Source organism: Symsagittifera roscoffensis, chromosome 6 (assembly GCF_963678635.1).
Source record: "Symsagittifera roscoffensis chromosome 6, txSymRosc1.1, whole genome shotgun sequence".
NCBI lineage: Eukaryota > Metazoa > Xenacoelomorpha > Acoela > Convolutidae > Symsagittifera > Symsagittifera roscoffensis.
Genome location: NC_087067.1, coordinates 33,331,541 through 33,351,874, shown reverse-complemented (window position 1 = coordinate 33,351,874; position 20,334 = coordinate 33,331,541). Strand labels below are relative to the sequence as shown.

At 37.1% G+C, this 20,334-nt stretch overlaps 17 non-coding genes across 17 annotated transcripts; all 17 read right to left on the bottom strand.

Moving 5' to 3' along the window:
- Positions 1 to 89: 89 nt before the first annotated feature.
- LOC134849495 (5S ribosomal RNA) lies at positions 90 to 208 on the bottom strand. Its single transcript, XR_010163512.1, has one exon. It is a non-coding gene; the product is annotated as a 5S ribosomal RNA (ribosomal RNA).
- Positions 209 to 1,286: 1,078 nt separating this feature from the next.
- Positions 1,287 to 1,405, bottom strand: LOC134849484 (5S ribosomal RNA). Its single transcript, XR_010163501.1, has one exon. It is a non-coding gene; the product is annotated as a 5S ribosomal RNA (ribosomal RNA).
- A 1,075-nt stretch (positions 1,406 to 2,480) lies between these two features.
- LOC134849473 (5S ribosomal RNA) lies at positions 2,481 to 2,599 on the bottom strand. The gene has a single exon (XR_010163490.1). It is a non-coding gene; the product is annotated as a 5S ribosomal RNA (ribosomal RNA).
- Positions 2,600 to 3,676: 1,077 nt separating this feature from the next.
- LOC134849461 (5S ribosomal RNA) lies at positions 3,677 to 3,795 on the bottom strand. Its single transcript, XR_010163479.1, has one exon. It is a non-coding gene; the product is annotated as a 5S ribosomal RNA (ribosomal RNA).
- A 1,076-nt stretch (positions 3,796 to 4,871) lies between these two features.
- Positions 4,872 to 4,990, bottom strand: LOC134849450 (5S ribosomal RNA). The gene has a single exon (XR_010163468.1). It is a non-coding gene; the product is annotated as a 5S ribosomal RNA (ribosomal RNA).
- Positions 4,991 to 6,150: 1,160 nt separating this feature from the next.
- LOC134849438 (5S ribosomal RNA) lies at positions 6,151 to 6,269 on the bottom strand. The gene has a single exon (XR_010163456.1). It is a non-coding gene; the product is annotated as a 5S ribosomal RNA (ribosomal RNA).
- Positions 6,270 to 7,345: 1,076 nt separating this feature from the next.
- Positions 7,346 to 7,464, bottom strand: LOC134849426 (5S ribosomal RNA). The gene has a single exon (XR_010163445.1). It is a non-coding gene; the product is annotated as a 5S ribosomal RNA (ribosomal RNA).
- Positions 7,465 to 8,623: 1,159 nt separating this feature from the next.
- On the bottom strand, positions 8,624 to 8,742 carry LOC134849415 (5S ribosomal RNA). The gene has a single exon (XR_010163434.1). It is a non-coding gene; the product is annotated as a 5S ribosomal RNA (ribosomal RNA).
- A 1,077-nt stretch (positions 8,743 to 9,819) lies between these two features.
- LOC134849403 (5S ribosomal RNA) lies at positions 9,820 to 9,938 on the bottom strand. The gene has a single exon (XR_010163423.1). It is a non-coding gene; the product is annotated as a 5S ribosomal RNA (ribosomal RNA).
- Positions 9,939 to 11,096: 1,158 nt separating this feature from the next.
- Positions 11,097 to 11,215, bottom strand: LOC134849391 (5S ribosomal RNA). Its single transcript, XR_010163412.1, has one exon. It is a non-coding gene; the product is annotated as a 5S ribosomal RNA (ribosomal RNA).
- A 1,163-nt stretch (positions 11,216 to 12,378) lies between these two features.
- Positions 12,379 to 12,496, bottom strand: LOC134849238 (5S ribosomal RNA). Its single transcript, XR_010163274.1, has one exon. It is a non-coding gene; the product is annotated as a 5S ribosomal RNA (ribosomal RNA).
- Positions 12,497 to 13,661: 1,165 nt separating this feature from the next.
- LOC134849036 (5S ribosomal RNA) lies at positions 13,662 to 13,780 on the bottom strand. Its single transcript, XR_010163080.1, has one exon. It is a non-coding gene; the product is annotated as a 5S ribosomal RNA (ribosomal RNA).
- A 1,160-nt stretch (positions 13,781 to 14,940) lies between these two features.
- On the bottom strand, positions 14,941 to 15,059 carry LOC134849380 (5S ribosomal RNA). Its single transcript, XR_010163401.1, has one exon. It is a non-coding gene; the product is annotated as a 5S ribosomal RNA (ribosomal RNA).
- Positions 15,060 to 16,223: 1,164 nt separating this feature from the next.
- LOC134849368 (5S ribosomal RNA) lies at positions 16,224 to 16,342 on the bottom strand. The gene has a single exon (XR_010163390.1). It is a non-coding gene; the product is annotated as a 5S ribosomal RNA (ribosomal RNA).
- Positions 16,343 to 17,501: 1,159 nt separating this feature from the next.
- LOC134849356 (5S ribosomal RNA) lies at positions 17,502 to 17,620 on the bottom strand. The gene has a single exon (XR_010163379.1). It is a non-coding gene; the product is annotated as a 5S ribosomal RNA (ribosomal RNA).
- A 1,153-nt stretch (positions 17,621 to 18,773) lies between these two features.
- Positions 18,774 to 18,892, bottom strand: LOC134849200 (5S ribosomal RNA). The gene has a single exon (XR_010163238.1). It is a non-coding gene; the product is annotated as a 5S ribosomal RNA (ribosomal RNA).
- A 1,158-nt stretch (positions 18,893 to 20,050) lies between these two features.
- On the bottom strand, positions 20,051 to 20,169 carry LOC134849344 (5S ribosomal RNA). Its single transcript, XR_010163368.1, has one exon. It is a non-coding gene; the product is annotated as a 5S ribosomal RNA (ribosomal RNA).
- Between the last annotated feature and the right edge of the window lie 165 nt (positions 20,170 to 20,334).

Below are 20,334 nucleotides of genomic sequence, written 5' to 3'. Positions count from 1 at the left end.
TAAGGCTTAACTTTTTGACATCACCGAACTTTAAACAGCAATAACTCTTAGCGCATAAAAGTAAAAGAATTACTTTTGCTTTAAATAAAAGCCTACAACACCTGGTGTTCCCAGGCGGTCTCCCATCCAAGTACTAACCAGGCCCAATGTTGCTTAACTTCGGTGATCGGACGAGAACCGGTGCATTCAACATGGTATGGTCGTAGGCACTTGAGTTACTCCGCTTTCATTTATATCCTTACTAGCTTATGTCTATGTACATTTCTTTTAAAACACTCGCCCTCGCGCGAGAGTAAAAATATGCTCTTATACCATGTAAAATTTTGCACGCTCACGTTATAATTTATGCATTTCAAACAAAATACTGAAAATTGACATGACCATCTATGGCATGATAGCCGCACATCCACTGTAAGTGGCATATGATTGAATACCAGCCAGGATACTGTCAGTTGCTTTTAGCCTAATTGTTGTGATAAACTTATTAAATAGGTAAGTATTCAAATCTATTTGATAAGTTTTCTTTGAATGCACTCTGCGACAGCGGAGGGCAGCCCAATTCTCTTGAAAAATGCAAGAAAAAAAATTGTACTAACATAAAAGTTAGCTTTTAGGCCGATTTTCGTCCAAAATGGCCGAAATTCGTGTCCCCCCATATTTTCAACTGATGATTACTCCACGTACACTTGAGCTACAAACGTCGTTTTGGGCTCGTTGGAATTGTCCTGAGCTCAAATTTATGAAACAAGATGAAAAAAATGAACTTTGAACGAAAAAAAAAAAACAAAAATTTTGAAAATTTCATTTTTTGCACCACGCTCGATTAGGCTTAACTTTTTGGTATCACCGAGATTTCAAAAGCTTATAACTTTGTGTTGGACCGACGAAATTGGTTCATTTTCTCAGTCCCCCAAGATTTGACTATGATCTTGTGATCCAAATAATAAAATTTGGAAATTTTAAAATTTTTGGGCAAGTTATGGCCGTTCGCGCAATTCGCAGGCTCGATTGGGCTTATTTTTTTGACATCACCGAAATTCAAAAGAGTATAACTCAAAGACCCCAAAAGTTATCTCCATTATTTTTGACGTATCAGCAGCTGATTGTACACAAAATTGATACTGCAAAAGAAATTTTTCGGTTTTCTTTTGTTTTGGCCAAAATTTGACCCATTGAAAATTTTTGCACCACGCTCGATTAGGCTTAACTTTTTGACATCACCGAACTTTAAACAGCAATAACTCTTAGCGCATAAAAGTAAAAGAATTACTTTTGCTTTAAATAAAAGCCTACAACACCTGGTGTTCCCAGGCGGTCTCCCATCCAAGTACTAACCAGGCCCAATGTTGCTTAACTTCGGTGATCGGACGAGAACCGGTGCATTCAACATGGTATGGTCGTAGGCACTTGAGTTACTCCGCTTTCATTTATATCCTTACTAGCTTATGTCTATGTACATTTCTTTTAAAACACTCGCCCTCGCGCGAGAGTAAAAATATGCTCTTATACCATGTAAAATTTTGCACGCTCACGTTATAATTTATGCATTTCAAACAAAATACTGAAAATTGACATGACCATCTATGGCATGATAGCCGCACATCCACTGTAAGTGGCATATGATTGAATACCAGCCAGGATACTGTCAGTTGCTTTTAGCCTAATTGTTGTGATAAACTTATTAAATAGGTAAGTATTCAAATCTATTTGATAAGTTTTCTTTGAATGCACTCTGCGACAGCGGAGGGCAGCCCAATTCTCTTGAAAAATGCAAGAAAAAAAATTGTACAAACATAAAAGTTAGCTTTTAGGCCGATTTTCGTCCAAAATGGCCGAAATTCGGGTCCCCCCAAATTTTCAACTGATGATTACTCCACGTACACTTGAGCTACAAACGTCGTTTTGGGCTCGTTGGAATTGTCCTGAGCTCAAATTTATGAAACAAGATGAAAAATATGAACTTTGAACGAAAAAAAAACAAAAATTTTGAAAATTTCACTTTTTGCACCACGCTCGATTAGGCTTAACTTTTTGGTATCACCGAGATTTCAAAAGCTTATAACTTTGTGTTGGACCGACGAAATTGGTTCATTTTCTCAGCCCCCCAAGATTTGACTATGATCTTGTGATCCAAATAATAAAATTTGGAAATTTTAAAATTTTTGGGCAAGTTATGGCCGTTCGCGCAATTCGCAGGCTCGATTGGGCTTATTTTTTTGACATCACCGAAATTCAAAAGAGTATAACTCAAAGACCCCAAAAGTTATCTCCATTATTTTTGACGTATCAGCAGCTGATTGTACACAAAATTGATACTGCAAAAGAAATTTTTCGGTTTTCTTTTGTTTTGGCCAAAATTTGACCCATTGAAAATTTTTGCACCACGCTCGATTAGGCTTAACTTTTTGACATCACCGAACTTTAAACAGCAATAACTCTTAGCGCATAAAAGTAAAAGAATTACTTTTGCTTTAAATAAAAGCCTACAACACCTGGTGTTCCCAGGCGGTCTCCCATCCAAGTACTAACCAGGCCCAATGTTGCTTAACTTCGGTGATCGGACGAGAACCGGTGCATTCAACATGGTATGGTCGTAGGCACTTGAGTTACTCCGCTTTCATTTATATCCTTACTAGCTTATGTCTATGTACATTTCTTTTAAAACACTCGCCCTCGCGCGAGAGTAAAAATATGCTCTTATACCATGTAAAATTTTGCACGCTCACGTTATAATTTATGCATTTCAAACAAAATACTGAAAATTGACATGACCATATATGGCATGATAGCCGCACATCCACTGTAAGTGGCATATGATTGAATACCAGCCAGGATACTGTCAGTTGCTTTTAGCCTAATTGTTGTGATAAACTTATTAAATAGGTAAGTATTCAAATCTATTTGATAAGTTTTCTTTGAATGCACTCTGCGACAGCGGAGGGCAGCCCAATTCTCTTGAAAAATGCAAGAAAAAAAATTGTACTCACATAAAAGTTAGCTTTTAGGCCGATTTTCGTCCAAAATGGCCGAAATTCGGGTCCCCCCAAATTTTCAACTGATGATTACTCCACGTACACTTGAGCTACAAACGTCGTTTTGGGCTCGTTGAAATTGTCCTGAGCTCAAATTTATGAAACAAGATGAAAAAATTGAACTTTGAACGAAAAAAAAAACAAAAATTTTGAAAACTTCAATTTTTCCACCACGCTCGATTAGGCTTAACTTTTTGGTATCACCGAGATTTCAAAAGCTTATAACTTTGTGTTGGACCGACGAAATTGGTTCATTTTCTCAGTCCCCCAAGATTTGACTATGATCTTGTGATCCAAATAATAAAATTTGGAAATTTTAAAATTTTTGGGCAAGTTATGGCCGTTCGTGCAATTCACCAGGCTCGATTGGGCTTATTTTTTTGACATCACCGAAATTCAAAAGGCTATAACTCAAAGACCCCAAAAGTTATCTCCATTATTTTTGACGTATCAGCAGCTGATTGTACACAAAATTGATACTGCAAAAGAAATTTTTCGGTTTTCTTTTGTTTTGGCCAAAATTTGACCCATTGAAAATTTTTGCACCACGCTCGATTAGGCTTAACTTTTTGACATCACCGAACTTTAAACAGCAATAACTCTTAGCGCATAAAAGTAAAAGAATTACTTTTGCTTTAAATAAAAGCCTACAACACCTGGTGTTCCCAGGCGGTCTCCCATCCAAGTACTAACCAGGCCCAATGTTGCTTAACTTCGGTGATCGGACGAGAACCGGTGCATTCAACATGGTATGGTCGTAGGCACTTGAGTTACTCCGCTTTCATTTATATCCTTACTAGCTTATGTCTATGTACATTTCTTTTAAAACACTCGCCCTCGCGCGAGAGTAAAAATATGCTCTTATACCATGTAAAATTTTGCACGCTCACGTTATAATTTATGCATTTCAAACAAAATACTGAAAATTGACATGACCATATATGGCATGATAGCCGCACATCCACTGTAAGTGGCATATGATTGAATACCAGCCAGGATACTGTCAGTTGCTTTTAGCCTAATTGTTGTGATAAACTTATTAAATAGGTAAGTATTCAAATCTATTTGATAAGTTTTCTTTGAATGCACTCTGCGACAGCGGAGGGCAGCCCAATTCTCTTGAAAAATGCAAGAAAAAAAATTGTACTCACATAAAAGTTAGCTTTTAGGCCGATTTTCGTCCAAAATGGCCGAAATTCGGGTCCCCCCAAATTTTCAACTGATGATTACTCCACGTACACTTGAGCTACAAACGTCGTTTTGGGCTCGTTGGAATTGTCCTGAGCTCAAATTTATGAAACAAGATGAAAAAATTGAACTTTGAACGAAAAAAAAACAAAAATTTTGAAAATTTCATTTTTTGCACCACGCTCGATTAGGCTTAACTTTTTGGTATCACCGAGATTTCAAAAGCTTATAACTTTGTGTTGGACCGACGAAATTGGTTCATTTTCTCAGTCCCCCAAGATTTGACTATGATCTTGTGATCCAAATAATAAAATTTGGAAATTTTAAAATTTTTGGGCAAGTTATGGCCGTTCGTGCAATTCACCAGGCTCGATTGGGCTTATTTTTTTGACATCACCGAAATTCAAAAGGCTATAACTCAAAGACCCCAAAAGTTATCTCCATTATTTTTGACGTATCAGCAGCTGATTGTACACAAAATTGATACTGCAAAAGAAATTTTTCGGTTTTCTTTTGTTTTGGCCAAAATTTGACCCATTGAAAATTTTTGCACCACGCTCGATTAGGCTTAACTTTTTGACATCACCGAACTTTAAACAGCAATAACTCTTAGCGCATAAAAGTAAAAGAATTACTGTTGCTTTAAATAAAAGCCTACAACACCTGGTGTTCCCAGGCGGTCTCCCATCCAAGTACTAACCAGGCCCAATGTTGCTTAACTTCGGTGATCGGACGAGAACCGGTGCATTCAACATGGTATGGTCGTAGGCATTTGAGTTACTCCGCTTTCATTTATATCCTTACTAGCTTATGTCTATGTACATTATTTTTAAAACAGTCACCCTCGCGCGAGAGTAAAAATATGCTCTTATACCAAGTAAAATTTTGCATGCTCACGTTATAATTTATGCATTTCAAACAAAATACTGAAAATTGACATTGTTTGGAATTTTTTTGGCCCAATGTGTTTTATGGCCAAATCAGCTGGTCAAAACCTATGGAGCGTGTACAAGTTGCCTTGAATGACCATCTATGGCATGATAGCCGCACATCCACTGTAAGTGGCATATGATTGAATACCAGCCAGGATACTGTCAGTTGCTTTTAGCCTAATTGTTGTGATAAACTTATTAAAAAGGTAAGTATTCAAATCTATTTGATAAGTTTTCTTTGAATGCACTCTGCGACAGCGGAGGGCAGCCCAATTCTCTTGAAAAATGCAAGAAAAAAAATTGCACTAAGTTAAAAGTTAGCTTTTAGGCCGATTTTCGTCCTAAATGGCCGAAATTCGGGTCCCCCCAAATTTTCAACTAATGATTACTCCACGTACACTTGAGCTACAAACGTCGTTTTGGGCTCGTTGGAATTGTCCTGAGCTCAAATTTATGAAACAAGATGAAAAAAATGAACTTTGAACGAAAAAAAAAACAAAAATTTTGAAAATTTCATTTTTTGCACCACGCTCGATTAGGCTTAACTTTTTGGTATCACCGAGATTTCAAAAGCTTATAACTTTGTGTTGGACCGACGAAATTGGTTCATTTTCTCAGTCCCCCAAGATTTGACTATGATCTTGTGATCCAAATAATAAAATTTGGAAATTTTAAAAATTTTGGGCAAGTTATGGCCGTTCGCGCAATTCGCAGGCTCGATTGGGCTTATTTTTTTGACATCACCGAAATTCAAAAGAGTATAACTCAAAGACCCCAAAAGTTATCTCCATTATTTTTGACGTATCAGCAGCTGATTGTACACAAAATTGATACTGCAAAAGAAATTTTTCGGTTTTCTTTTGTTTTGGCCAAAATTTGACCCATTGAAAATTTTTGCACCACGCTCGATTAGGCTTAACTTTTTGACATCACCGAACTTTAAACAGCAATAACTCTTAGCGCATAAAAGTAAAAGAATTACTTTTGCTTTAAATAAAAGCCTACAACACCTGGTGTTCCCAGGCGGTCTCCCATCCAAGTACTAACCAGGCCCAATGTTGCTTAACTTCGGTGATCGGACGAGAACCGGTGCATTCAACATGGTATGGTCGTAGGCACTTGAGTTACTCCGCTTTCATTTATATCCTTACTAGCTTATGTCTATGTACATTTCTTTTAAAACACTCGCCCTCGCGCGAGAGTAAAAACATGCTCTTATACCATGTAAAATTTTGCACGCTCACGTTATAATTTATGCATTTCAAACAAAATACTGAAAATTGACATGACCATCTATGGCATGATAGCCGCACATCCACTGTAAGTGGCATATGATTGAATACCAGCCAGGATACTGTCAGTTGCTTTTAGCCTAATTGTTGTGATAAACTTATTAAATAGGTAAGTATTCAAATCTATTTGATAAGTTTTCTTTGAATGCACTCTGCGACAGCGGAGGGCAGCCCAATTCTCTTGAAAAATGCAAGAAAAAAAATTGTACTAACATAAAAGTTAGCTTTTAGGCCGATTTTCGTCCAAAATGGCCGAAATTCGGGTCCCCCCAAATTTTCAACTGATGATTACTCCACGTACACTTGAGCTACAAACGTCGTTTTGGGCTCGTTGGAATTGTCCTGAGCTCAAAATTATGAAACAAGATGAAAAAAATGAACTTTGAACGAAAAAAAAACAAAAATTTTGAAAATTTCATTTTTTGCACCACGCTCGATTAGGCTTAACTTTTTGGTATCACCGAGATTTCAAAAGCTTATAACTTTGTGTTGGACCGACGAAATTGGTTCATTTTCTCAGTCCCCCAAGATTTGACTATGATCTTGTGATCCAAATAATAAAATTTGGAAATTTTAAAATTTTTGGGCAAGTTATGGCCGTTCGCGCAAATCACCAGGCTCGATTGGGCTTATTTTTTTGACATCACCGAAATTCAAAAGGCTATAACTCAAAGACCCCAAAAGTTATCTCCATTATTTTTGACGTATCAGCAGCTGATTGTACACAAAATTGATACTGCAAAAGAAATTTTTCGGTTTTCTTTTGTTTTGGCCAAAATTTGACCCATTGAAAATTTTTGCACCACGCTCGATTAGGCTTAACTTTTTGACATCACCGAAATTTAAACAGCAATAACTCTTAGCGCATAAAAGTAAAAGAATTACTTTTGCTTTAAATAAAAGCCTACAACACCTGGTGTTCCCAGGCGGTCTCCCATCCAAGTACTAACCAGGCCCAATGTTGCTTAACTTCGGTGATCGGACGAGAACCGGTGCATTCAACATGGTATGGTCGTAGGCATTTGAGTTACTCCGCTTTCATTTATATCCTTACTAGCTTATGTCTATGTACATTACTTTTAAAACACTCGCCCTCGCGCGAGAGTAAAAATATGCTCTTATACCATGTAAAATTTTGCACGCTCACGTTATAATTTATGCATTTCAAACAAAATACTGAAAATTGACATTGTTTGGAATTTTTTTAGCCCAATGTGTTTTATGGCCAAATCAGCTGGTCAAAACCTATGGAGCGTGTACAAGTTGCCTTGAATGACCATCTATGGCATGATAGCCGCACATCCACTGTAAGTGGCATATGATTGAATACCAGCCAGGATACTGTCAGTTGCTTTTAGCCTAATTGTTGTGATAAACTTATTAAAAAGGTAAGTATTCAAATCTATTTGATAAGTTTTCTTTGAATGCACTCTGCGACAGCGGAGGGCAGCCCAATTCTCTTGAAAAATGCAAGAAAAAAAATTGCACTAAGTTAAAAGTTAGCTTTTAGGCCGATTTTCGTCCTAAATGGCCGAAATTCGGGTCCCCCCAAATTTTCAACTGATGATTACTCCACGTACACTTGAGCTACAAACGTCGTTTTGGGCTCGTTGGAATTGTCCTGAGCTCAAATTTATGAAACGAGATGAAAAATATGAACTTTGAACGAAAAAAAAACAAAAATTTTGAAAATTTCATTTTTTGCACCACGCTCGATTAGGCTTAACTTTTTGGTATCACCGAGATTTCAAAAGCTTATAACTTTGTGTTGGACCGACGAAATTGGTTCATTTTCTCAGTCCCCCAAGATTTGACTATGATCATGTGATCCAAATAATAAAATTTGGAAATTTTAAAAATTTTGGGCAAGTTATGGCCGTTCGCGCAATTCGCAGGCTCGATTGGGCTTATTTTTTTGACATCACCGAAATTCAAAAGAGTATAACTCAAAGACCCCAAAAGTTATCTCCATTATTTTTGACGTATCAGCAGCTGATTGTACACAAAATTGATACTGCAAAAGAAATTTTTCGGTTTTCTTTTGTTTTGGCCAAAATTTGACCCATTGAAAATTTTTGCACCACGCTCGATTAGGCTTAACTTTTTGACATCACCGAACTTTAAACAGCAATAACTCTTAGCGCATAAAAGTAAAAGAATTACTTTTGCTTTAAATAAAAGCCTACAACACCTGGTGTTCCCAGGCGGTCTCCCATCCAAGTACTAACCAGGCCCAATGTTGCTTAACTTCGGTGATCGGACGAGAACCGGTGCATTCAACATGGTATGGTCGTAGGCACTTGAGTTACTCCGCTTTCATTTATATCCTTACTAGCTTATGTCTATGTACATTTCTTTTAAAACACTCGCCCTCGCGCGAGAGTAAAAATATGCTCTTATACCATGTAAAATTTTGCACGCTCACGTTATAATTTATGCATTTCAAACAAAATACTGAAAATTGACATGACCATCTATGGCATGATAGCCGCACATCCACTGTAAGTGGCATATGATTGAATACCAGCCAGGATACTGTCAGTTGCTTTTAGCCTAATTGTTGTGATAAACTTATTAAATAGGTAAGTATTCAAATCTATTTGATAAGTTTTCTTTGAATGCACTCTGCGACAGCGGAGGGCAGCCCAATTCTCTTGAAAAATGCAAGAAAAAAAATTGTACTAACATAAAAGTTAGCTTTTAGGCCGATTTTCGTCCAAAATGGCCGAAATTCGTGTCCCCCCATATTTTCAACTGATGATTACTCCACGTACACTTGAGCTACAAACGTCGTTTTGGGCTCGTTGGAATTGTCCTGAGCTCAAATTTATGAAACAAGATGAAAAAAATGAACTTTGAACGAAAAAAAAAACAAAAATTTTGAAAATTTCATTTTTTGCACCACGCTCGATTAGGCTTAACTTTTTGGTATCACCGAGATTTCAAAAGCTTATAACTTTGTGTTGGACCGACGAAATTGGTTCATTTTCTCAGTCCCCCAAGATTTGACTATGATCTTGTGATCCAAATAATAAAATTTGGAAATTTTAAAATTTTTGGGCAAGTTATGGCCGTTCGCGCAATTCACCAGGCTCGATTGGGCTTATTTTTTTGACATCACCGAAATTCAAAAGGCTATAACTCAAAGACCCCAAAAGTTATCTCCTTTATTTTTGACGTATCAGCAGCTGATTGTACACAAAATTGATACTGCAAAAGAAATTTTTCGGTTTTCTTTTGTTTTGGCCAAAATTTGACCCATTGAAAATTTTTGCACCACGCTCGATTAGGCTTAACTTTTTGACATCACCGAAATTTAAACAGCAATAACTCTTAGCGCATAAAAGTAAAAGAATTACTTTTGCTTTAAATAAAAGCCTACAACACCTGGTGTTCCCAGGCGGTCTCCCATCCAAGTACTAACCAGGCCCAATGTTGCTTAACTTCGGTGATCGGACGAGAACCGGTGCATTCAACATGGTATGGTCGTAGGCATTTGAGTTACTCCGCTTTCATTTATATCCTTACTAGCTTATGTCTATGTACATTACTTTTAAAACACTCGCCCTCGCGCGAGAGTAAAAATATGCTCTTATACCATGTAAAATTTTGCACGCTCACGTTATAATTTATGCATTTCAAACAAAATACTGAAAATTGACATTGTTTGGAATTTTTTTGGCCCAATGTGTTTTATGGCCAAATCAGCTGGTCAAAACCTATGGAGCGTGTAAAAGGTGCCTTGAATGACCATCTAGTGCATGATAGCCGCACATCCACTGTAAGTGGCATATGATTGAATACCAGCCAGGATACTGTCAGTTGCTTTTAGCCTAATTGTTGTGATAAACTTATTAAATAGGTAAGTATTCAAATCTATTTGATAAGTTTTCTTTGAATGCACTCTGCGACAGCGGAGGGCAGCCCAAGTCTCTTGAAAAATGCAAGAAAAAAAATTGCACTAATTTAAAAGTTAGCTTTTAGGCCGATTTTCGTCCAAAATGGCCGAAATTCGGGTCCCCCAAATTTTCAACTGATGATTACTCCACGTACACTTGAGCTATAAACGTCGTTTTGGGCTCGTTGGAATTTTCCCGAGCTCAAATTTATGAAACGAGATGAAAAAATGAACTTTGAACGAAAAAAAAACAAAAATTTTGAAAATTTCATTTTTTGCACCACGCTCGATTAGGCTTAACTTTTTGGTATCACCGAGATTTCAAAAGCTTATAACTTTGTGTTGGACCGACGAAATTGGTTCATTTTCTCAGTCCCCCAAGATTTGACTATGATCTTGTGATCCAAATAATAAAATTTGGAAATTTTAAAATTTTTGGGCAAGTTATGGCCGTTCGCGCAATTCACCAGGCTCGATTGGGCTTATTTTTTTGACATCACCGAAATTCAAAAGGCTATAACTCAAAGACCCCAAAAGTTATCTCCATTATTTTTGACGTATCAGCAGCTGATTGTACACAAAATTGATACTGCAAAAGAAATTTTTCGGTTTTCTTTTGTTTTGGCCAAAATTTGACCCATTGAAAATTTTTGCACCACGCTCGATTAGGCTTAACTTTTTGACATCACCGAACTTTAAACAGCAATAACTCTTAGCGCATAAAAGTAAAAGAAATAATTTTGCTTTAAATAAAAGCCTACAACACCTGGTGTTCCCAGGCGGTCTCCCATCCAAGTACTAACCAGGCCCAATGTTGCTTAACTTCGGTGATCGGACGAGAACCGGTGCATTCAACATGGTATGGTCGTAGGCATTTGAGTTACTCCGCTTTCATTTATATCCTTACTAGCTTATGTCTATGTACATTACTTTTAAAACACTCGCCCTCGCGCGAGAGTAAAAATATGCTCTTATACCATGTAAAATTTTGCACGCTCACGTTATAATTTATGCATTTCAAACAAAATACTGAAAATTGACATTGTTTGGAATTTTTTTGGCCCAATGTGTTTTATGGCCAAATCAGCTGGTCAAAACCTATGGAGCGTGTACAAGGTGTCTTGAATGACCATCTATGGCATGATAGCCGCACATCCACTGTAAGTGGCATATGATTGAATACCAGCCAGGATACTGTCAGTTGCCTTTAGCTTAATTGTTGTGATAAACTTATTAAATTGGTAAGTATTCAAATCTATTTGATAAGTTTTCTTTGAATGCACTCTGAGACAGCGGATGGCAGCCCAATTTTCTTGAAAAAAGCAAGAAAAAAAATTGCACTAAGTTAAAAGTTAGCTTTTAGGCCGATTTTCGTCCAAAATGGCCGAAATTCGGGTCCCCCCAAATTTTCAACTGATGATTACTCCACGTAAACTTGAGCTACAAACGTCGTTTTGGGCTCGTTGGAATTGTCCTGAGCTCAAATTTATGAAACAAGATGAAAAAAATGAACTTTGGATGAAAAAAAAAACAAAAAAATTTGGAAAATTTCATTTTTTGCACCACGCTCGATTAGGCTTAACTTTTTGGTATCACCGAGATTTCAAAAGCTTATAACTTTGTGTTGGACCTACGAAATTGGTTCATTTTCTCAGTCCCCCAAGATTTGACTATGATCTTGTCATCCAAATAATAAAATTTGGAAATTTTAAAATTTTTGGGCAAGTTATGGCCGTTCGCGCAATTCACCAGGCTCGATTGGGCTTATTTTTTTGACATCACCGAAATTCAAAAGGCTATAACTCAAAGACCCCAAAAGTTATCTCCATTATTTTTGACGTATCAGCAGCTGATTGTACACAAAATTGATACTGCAAAAGAAATTTTTCGGTTTTCTTTTGTTTTGGCCAAAATTTGACCCATTGAAAATTTTTGCACCACGCTCGATTAGGCTTAACTTTTTGACATCACCGAACTTTAAACAGCAATAACTCTTAGCGCATAAAAGTAAAAGAATTACTTTTGCTTTAAAAAAAAGCCCCAACACCTGGTGTTCCCAGGCGGTCTCCCATCCAAGTACTAACCAGGCCCAATGTTGCTTAACTTCGGTGATCGGACGAGAACCGGTGCATTCAACATGGTATGGTCGTAGGCATTTGAGTTACTCCGCTTTCATTTATATCCTTACTAGCTTATGTCTATGTACATTACTTTTAAAACACTCGCCCTCGCGCGAGAGTAAAAATATGCTCTTATACCATGTAAAATTTTGCACGCTCACGTTATAATTTATGCATTTCAAACAAAATACTGAAAATTGACATTGTTTGGAATTTTTTTGGCCCAATGTGTTTTATGGCCAAATCAGCTGGTCAAAACCTATGGAGCGTGTACAAGGTGCCTTGAATGACCATCTATGGCATGATAGCCGCACATCCACTGTAAGTGGCATATGATTGAATACCAGCCAGGATACTGTCAATTGCTTTTAGCCTAATTGTTGTGATAAACTTATTAAATAGGTAAGTATTCAAATCTATTTGATAAGTTTTTTTTGAATGCACTCTGCGACAGCAGAGGGCAGCCCAATTCCTTTGAAAAATGCAAGAAAAAATTTGCACCAAGTTAAAAGTTAGCTTTTAGGCCGATTTTCGTCCAAAATGGCCGAAATTCGGGTCCCCCCAAATTTTCAACTGATGATTACTCCACGTACACTTGAGCTAAAAACGTCGTTTTGTGTTGTGCTCGTTGGAATTGTCCTGAGCTCAAATTTATGAAACAAGATGAAAAAAATGAACTTTGAACGAAAAAAAAAACAAAAATTTTGAAAATTTCATTTTTTGCACCACGCTCGATTAGGCTTAACTTTTTGGTATCACCGAGATTTCAAAAGCTTATAACTTTGTGTTGGACCGACGAAATTGGTTCATTTTTTCAGTCCCCCAAGATTTGACTATGATCTTGTGATCCAAATAATAAAATTTGGAAATTTTAAAATTTTTGGGCAAGTTATGGCCGTTCGCACAATTCACCAGGCTCGATTGGGCTTATTTTTTTGACATCACCGAAATTCAAAAGGATATAACTGAAATACCCCAAAAGTTATCTCCATTATTTTTGACCTATCAGCAGCTGATTGTACACAAAATTGATACTGCAAAAGAAATTTTTCGGTTTTCTTCTGTTTTGGCCAAAATTTGACCCATTGAAAATTTTTGCACCACGCTCGATTAGGCTTAACTTTTTGACATCACCGAACTTTAAACAGCAATAACTCTTAGCGCATAAAAGTAAAAGAATTACTTTTGCTTTAAATAAAATCCTACAACACCTGGTGTTCCCAGGCGGTCTCCCATCCAAGTACTAACCAGGCCCAATGTTGCTTAACTTCGGTGATCGGACGAGAACCGGTGCATTCAACATGGTATGGTCGTAGGCACTTGAGTTACTCCGCTTTCATTTATATCCTTACTAGCTTATGTCTATATACATTACTTTTAAAACACTCGCCCTCGCGCGAGAGTAAAAATATGCTCTTATACCAAGTAAAATTTTGCACGCTCACGTTATAATTTATGCATTTCAAACAAAATACTGAAAATTGACATTGTTTGGAATTTTTTTGGCCCAATGTGTTTTATGGCTAAATCAGCTGATCAAAACCTATGGAGCGTGTACAAGGTGCCTTGAATGACCATCTATGGCATGATAGCCGCACATCCACTGTAAGTGGCATATGATTGAATACCAGCCAGGATACTGTCAGTTGCTTTTAGCCTAATTGTTGTGATAAACTTATTAAATAGGTAAGTATTCAAATCTATTTGATAAGTTTTCTTTGAATGCACTCTGAGACAGCGGAGGGCAGCCCAATTCTCTTGAAAAATGCAAGAAAAAAAATTGCACTAACTGAAAAGTTAGCTTTTAGGCCGATTTTCGTCCAAAATGGCCGAAATTCGGGGCCCCCCAAATTTTCAACTGATGATTACTCCACGTACACTTGAGCTACAAACGTCGTTTGGGGCTCGTTGGAATTGTCCTGAGCTCAAATTTATGAAACAAGATGAAAAAAATGAACTTTGAACGAAAAAAAAACAAAAATTTTGAAAATTTAATTTTTTGCACCACGCTCGATTAGGCTTAACTTTTTGGTATCACCGAAATTTTAAAAGCTTTTAACTTTGTGTTGGACCGACAAAATTGGTTCATTTTCTCAGTCCCCCAAGATTTGACTATGATCTTGTGATCCAAATAATAAAATTTGGAAATTTTAAAATTTTTGGGCAAGTTATGGCCGTTCGCGCAATTCACCAGGCTCGATTGGGCTTATTTTTTTGACATCACCGAAATTCAAAAGGCTATAACTCAAAGACCTCAAAAGTTATCTCCATTATTTTTGACGTATCAGCAGCTGATTGTACACAAAATTAATACTGCAAAAGAAATTTTTCGGTTTTTTTTTGTTTTGGCCAAAATTTGACCCATTGAAAATTTTTGCACCACGCTCGATTAGGCTTAACTTTTTGACATCACCGAACTTTACACAGCAATAACTCCTAGCGCATAAAAGTAAAAGAATTACTTTTGCTTTAAATAAAAGCCTACAACACCTGGTGTTCCCAGGCGGTCTCCCATCCAAGTACTAACCAGGCCCAATGTTGCTTAACTTCGGTGATCGGACGAGAACCGGTGCATTCAACATGGTATGGTCGTAGGCGTTTGAGTTACTCCGCTTTCATTTATATATTTACTAGCTTATGTCTATGTACATTACTTTTAAAACACTCGCCCTCGCGCGAGAGTAAAAATATGCTCTCATACCATGTAAAATTTTGCACGCTCACGTTATAATTTATGCATTTCAAACAAAATACTGAAAATTGACATTGTTTGGAATTTTTTTGGCCCAATGTGTTTTATGGCCAAATCAGCTGGTCAAAACCTATGGAGCGTGTACAAGGTGCCTTGAATGACCATCTTTGGCATGATAGCCGCACATCCACTGTAAGTGGCATTTGATTACATACAAGCCAGGATACTGTCAGTTGCTTTTAGCCTAATTGTTGTGATAAACTTATTAAATAGGTAAGTATTCAAATCTATTTGATAAGTTTTCTTTGAATGCACTCTGAGACAGCGGGCGGAGGGCAGCACAATTCTCTTAAAAAATGCCAAAAAAAAAATTGCACTAACTGAAAAGTTAGCTTTTAGGCCGCTTTTCGTCCAAAATGGCCGAAATTCGGGTCCCCCCAAACTTTCAACTGATGATTACTCCACGTACACTTGAATTTCAAACGTCGTTTTGGGCTCGTTGGAATTGTCCTGAGCTCAAATTTATGAAACAAGATGAAAAAAATGAACTTTGAGCGAAAAAAAAACAAAAAATTTGAAAATTTCATTTTTTGCACCACGCTCGATTAGGCTTAACTTTTTGGTATCACCGAGATTTCAAAAGCTTATAACTTTGTGTTGGACCGACGAAATTGGTTCATTTTCTCAGTCCCCCAAGATTTGACTATGATCTTGTGATCCAAATAATAAAATTTGGAAATTTTAAAATTTTTGGGCAAAATATGGCCGTTCGCGCAATTCACCAGGCTCGATTGGGCTTATTTTTTTGACATCACCGAAATTCAAAAGGCTATAACTCAAAGACCCCAAAAGTTATCTCCATTATTTTTGACGTATCAGCAGCTGATTGTACACAAAATTGATACTGCAAAAGAAATTTTTCGGTTTTCTTTTGTTTTGGCCAAAATTTGACCCATTGAAAATTTTTGCACCACGCTCGATTAGGCTTAACTTTTTGACATCACCGAACTTTACACAGCAATAACTCTTAGCGCATAAAAGTAAAAGAATTACTTTTGCTTTAAATAAAAGCCTACAACACCTGGTGTTCCCAGGCGGTCTCCCATCCAAGTACTAACCAGGCCCAATGTTGCTTAACTTCGGTGATCGGACGAGAACCGGTGCATTCAACATGGTATGGTCGTAGGCATTTGAGTTACTCCGCTTTCATTTATATCCTTACTAGCTTATGTCTCTGTATATTACTTTTAAAACACTCGCCCTTGCGCGAGAGTAAAGATATGCTCTCATACCATGTAAAATTTTGCACGCTCACGTTATAATTTATGCATTTCAAAAAAAATACTGAAAATTGACATTGTTTGGAATTTTTTTGGCCCAATGTGTTTTATGGCCAAATCAGCTGGTCAAAACCTATGGAGCGTGTACAAGGTGCCTTGAATGACCATCTATGGCATGATAGCCGCACATCCGCTGTAAGTGGCATATGATTGAATACCAGCCAGGATACTGTCAGTTGCTTTTAGCCTAATTGTTGTGATAAACTTATTAAATAGGTAAGTATTCAAATCTATTTGACAAGTTTTCTTTGAATGCACTCTGCGACAGCGGAGGGCAGCCCAATTCTCTTGAAAAAAGCAAGAAAAAAATTGCACTTACTTAAAAGTTAGCTTTTAGGCCGATTTTCGTCCAAAATGGCCGAAATTCGGGTCCCCCCAAATTTTCAACTGATGATTACTCCACGTACAATTGAGCTACAAACGTCGTTTTGGGCTCGTTGGAATTGTCCTGAGCTCAAACTTATGAAACAAGATGAAAAAAATGAACTTTGAACGAAAAAAAAACAAAAATTTTGAAAATTTCATTTTTTGCACCACACTCGATTAAGCTTAACTTTTTGATATCACCGAGATTTCGAAAGCTTATAACTTTGTGTTGGACCGACGAAATTGGTTCATTTTCTCATTCCCCCAAGATTTGACTATGATCTTGTTATCCAAATAATAAAATTAGGAAATTTTAAAATTTTTGGGCAAGTTATGGCCGTTCGCGCAATTCACCAGGCTCGATTGGGCTTATTTTTTTGACATCACCGAAATTCAAAAGGCTATAACTCAAAGACCCCAAAAGTTATCTCCATTATTTTTGACGTATCAGCAGCTGATTGTACACAAAATTGATACTGCAAAAGAAATTTTTCGGTTTTCTTTTGTTTTGGCCAAAATTTGACCCATTGAAAATTTTTGCACCACGCTCGATTAGGCTTAACTTTTTGACATCACCGAACTTTAAACAGCAATAACTCTTAGCGCATAAAAGTAAAAGAATTACTTTTGCTTTAAATAAAAGCCTACAACACCTGGTGTTCCCAGGCGGTCTCCCATCCAAGTACTAACCAGGCCCAATGTTGCTTAACTTCGGTGATCGGACGAGAACCGGTGCATTCAACATGGTATGGTCGTAGGCATTTGAGTTACTCCGCTTTCATTTATATCCTTACTAGCTTATGTCTCTGTATATTACTTTTAAAACACTCGCCCTTGCGCGAGAGTAAAAATATGCTCTCATACCATGTAAAATTTTGCACGCTCACGTTATAATTTATGCATTTCAAAAAAAATACTGAAAATTGACATTGTTTGGAATTTTTTTGGCCCAATGTGTTTTATGGCCAAATCAGCTGGTCAAAACCTATGGAGCGTGTACAAGGTGCCTTGAATGACCATCTATGGCATGATAGCCGCACATCCACTAAAAGTGGCAGATGATTGAATACCAGCCAGGATACTGTCAGTTGCTTTTAGCCTAATTGTTGTGATAAACTTATTAAATAGGTAAGTATTCAAATCTATTTGATAAGTTTTCTTTGAATGCACTCTGCGACAGCGGAGGGCAGCCCAATTCTCTTGAAAAACGCAAGAAAAAAAATTGCACTAACAAGTTAGCTTTTAGGCCGATTTTCGTCCAAAATGGCCGAAATTCGGGTCCCCCCAAATTTTCAACTGATGATTACTCCACGTACACTTGAGCTACAAACGTCGTTTTGGGCTCGTTGGAATTGTCCTGAGCTCAAATTTATGAAACAAGATGAAAAAAATGAACTTTGAACGAAAAAAAAAAAATTTTGAAAATTTCATTTTTTGCACCACGCTCGATTAGGCTTAACTTTTTGGTATCACCGAGATTTCAAAAGCTTATAACTTTGTGTTGGACCGATGAAATTGGTTCATTTTCTCAGTCCCCCAAGATTTGACTATGATCTTGTGATCCAAATAATAAAATTTGGAAATTTTAAAATTTTTGGGCAAGTTATGGCCGTTCGCGCAATTCACCAGGCTCGATTGGGCTTAATTTTTTGACATCACCGAAATTCAAAAGGCTATAACTCAAAGACCCCAAAAGTTATCTCCATTATTTTTGACCTATCAGCAGCTGATTGTACACAAAATTGATACTGCAAAAGAAATTTTTCGGTTTTCTTTTGTTTTGGCCAAAATTTGAGCCATTGAAAATTTTTGCACCACGCTCGATTAGGCTTAACTTTTTGACATCACCGAACTTTAAACAGCAATAACTCTTAGCGCATAAAAGTAAAAGAATTACTTTTGCTTTAAATAAAAGCCTACAACACCTGGTGTTCCCAGGCGGTCTCCCATCCAAGTACTAACCAGGCCCAATGTTGCTTAACTTCGGTGATCGGACGAGAACCGGTTCATTCAACATGGTATGTTCGTAGGCATTTGAGTTACTCCGCTTTTATTTATATCCTTACTAGCTTATGTCTATGTGCATTACTTTTAAAACACTCGCCCTCGCGCGAGAGTAAAAATATGCTCTTATACCATGTAAAATTTTGCGCGCTCACGTTATAATTTATGCATTTCAAACAAAATACTGAAAATTGACATTGTTTGGAATTTTTTTGGCCCAATGTGTTTTATGGCCAAATCAGCTGGTGAAAACCTATGGAGCGTGTACAAGGTGCCTTGAATGACCATCTATGGCATGATAGCCGCACATCCACTGTAAGTGGCATATGATTGAATACCAGCCAGGATACTGCCAGTTGCTTTTAGCCTAATTGTTGTGATAAACTTATTAAATAGGTAAGTATTCAAATCTATTTGATAAGTTTTCTTTGAATGCACTCTGCGACAGCGGAAGGCAGCCCCATTCTCTTGAAAAATGCAAGAAAAAAAATTGCACTAACATAAAAGTTAGCTTTTAGGCCGATTTTCGTCCAAAATGGCCGAAATTCGGGTCCCCCCAAATTTTCAACTGATGATTACTCCACGTACACTTGAGCTACAAACGTCGTTTTGGGCTCGTTGGAATTGTCCTGAGCTCAAAATTATGAAACAAGATGAAAAAAATGAACTTTGTACGAAAAAAACAAAAATTTTGAAAATTTCATTTTTTGCACCACGCTCGATTAGGCTTAACTTTTTGGTATCACCGAGATTTCAAAAGCTTATAACTTTGTGTTGGACCGACGAAATTGGTTCATTTTCTCAGTCCCCCAAGACTTGACTATGATCTTGTGATCCAAATAATAAAATTTGGAAATTTTAAAATTTTTGGGCAAGTTATGGCCGTTCGCGCAATTCACCAGGCTCGATTGGGCTTATTTTTTTGACATCACCGAAATTCAAAAGGCTATAACTCAAAGACCCCAAAAGTTATCTCCATTATTTTTGACCTATCAGCAGCTGATTGTACACAACATTGATACTGCAAAAGAAATTTTTCGGTTTTCTTTTGTTTTGGCCAAAATTTGACCCAGTGAAAATTTTTGCACCACGCTCGATTAGGCTTAACTTTTTGACATCACCGAATTTTAAACAACAATAACTCTTAGCGCATAAAAGTAAAAGAATTACTTTTGCTTTAAATAAAAGCCTACAACACCTGGTGTTCCCAGGCGGTCTCCCATCCAAGTACTAACCAGGCCCAATGTTGCTTAACTTCGGTGATCGGACGAGAACCGGTGCATTCAACATGGTATGGTCGTAGGCGTTTGAGTTACTCCGCTTTCATTTATATATTTACTAGCTTATGTCTATGTACATTACTTTTAAAACAGTCGCCCTCGCGCGAGAGTAAAAATATGCTCTTATACCATGTAAAATTTTGCACGCTCACGTTATAATTTATGCATTTCAAACAAAATACTGAAAATT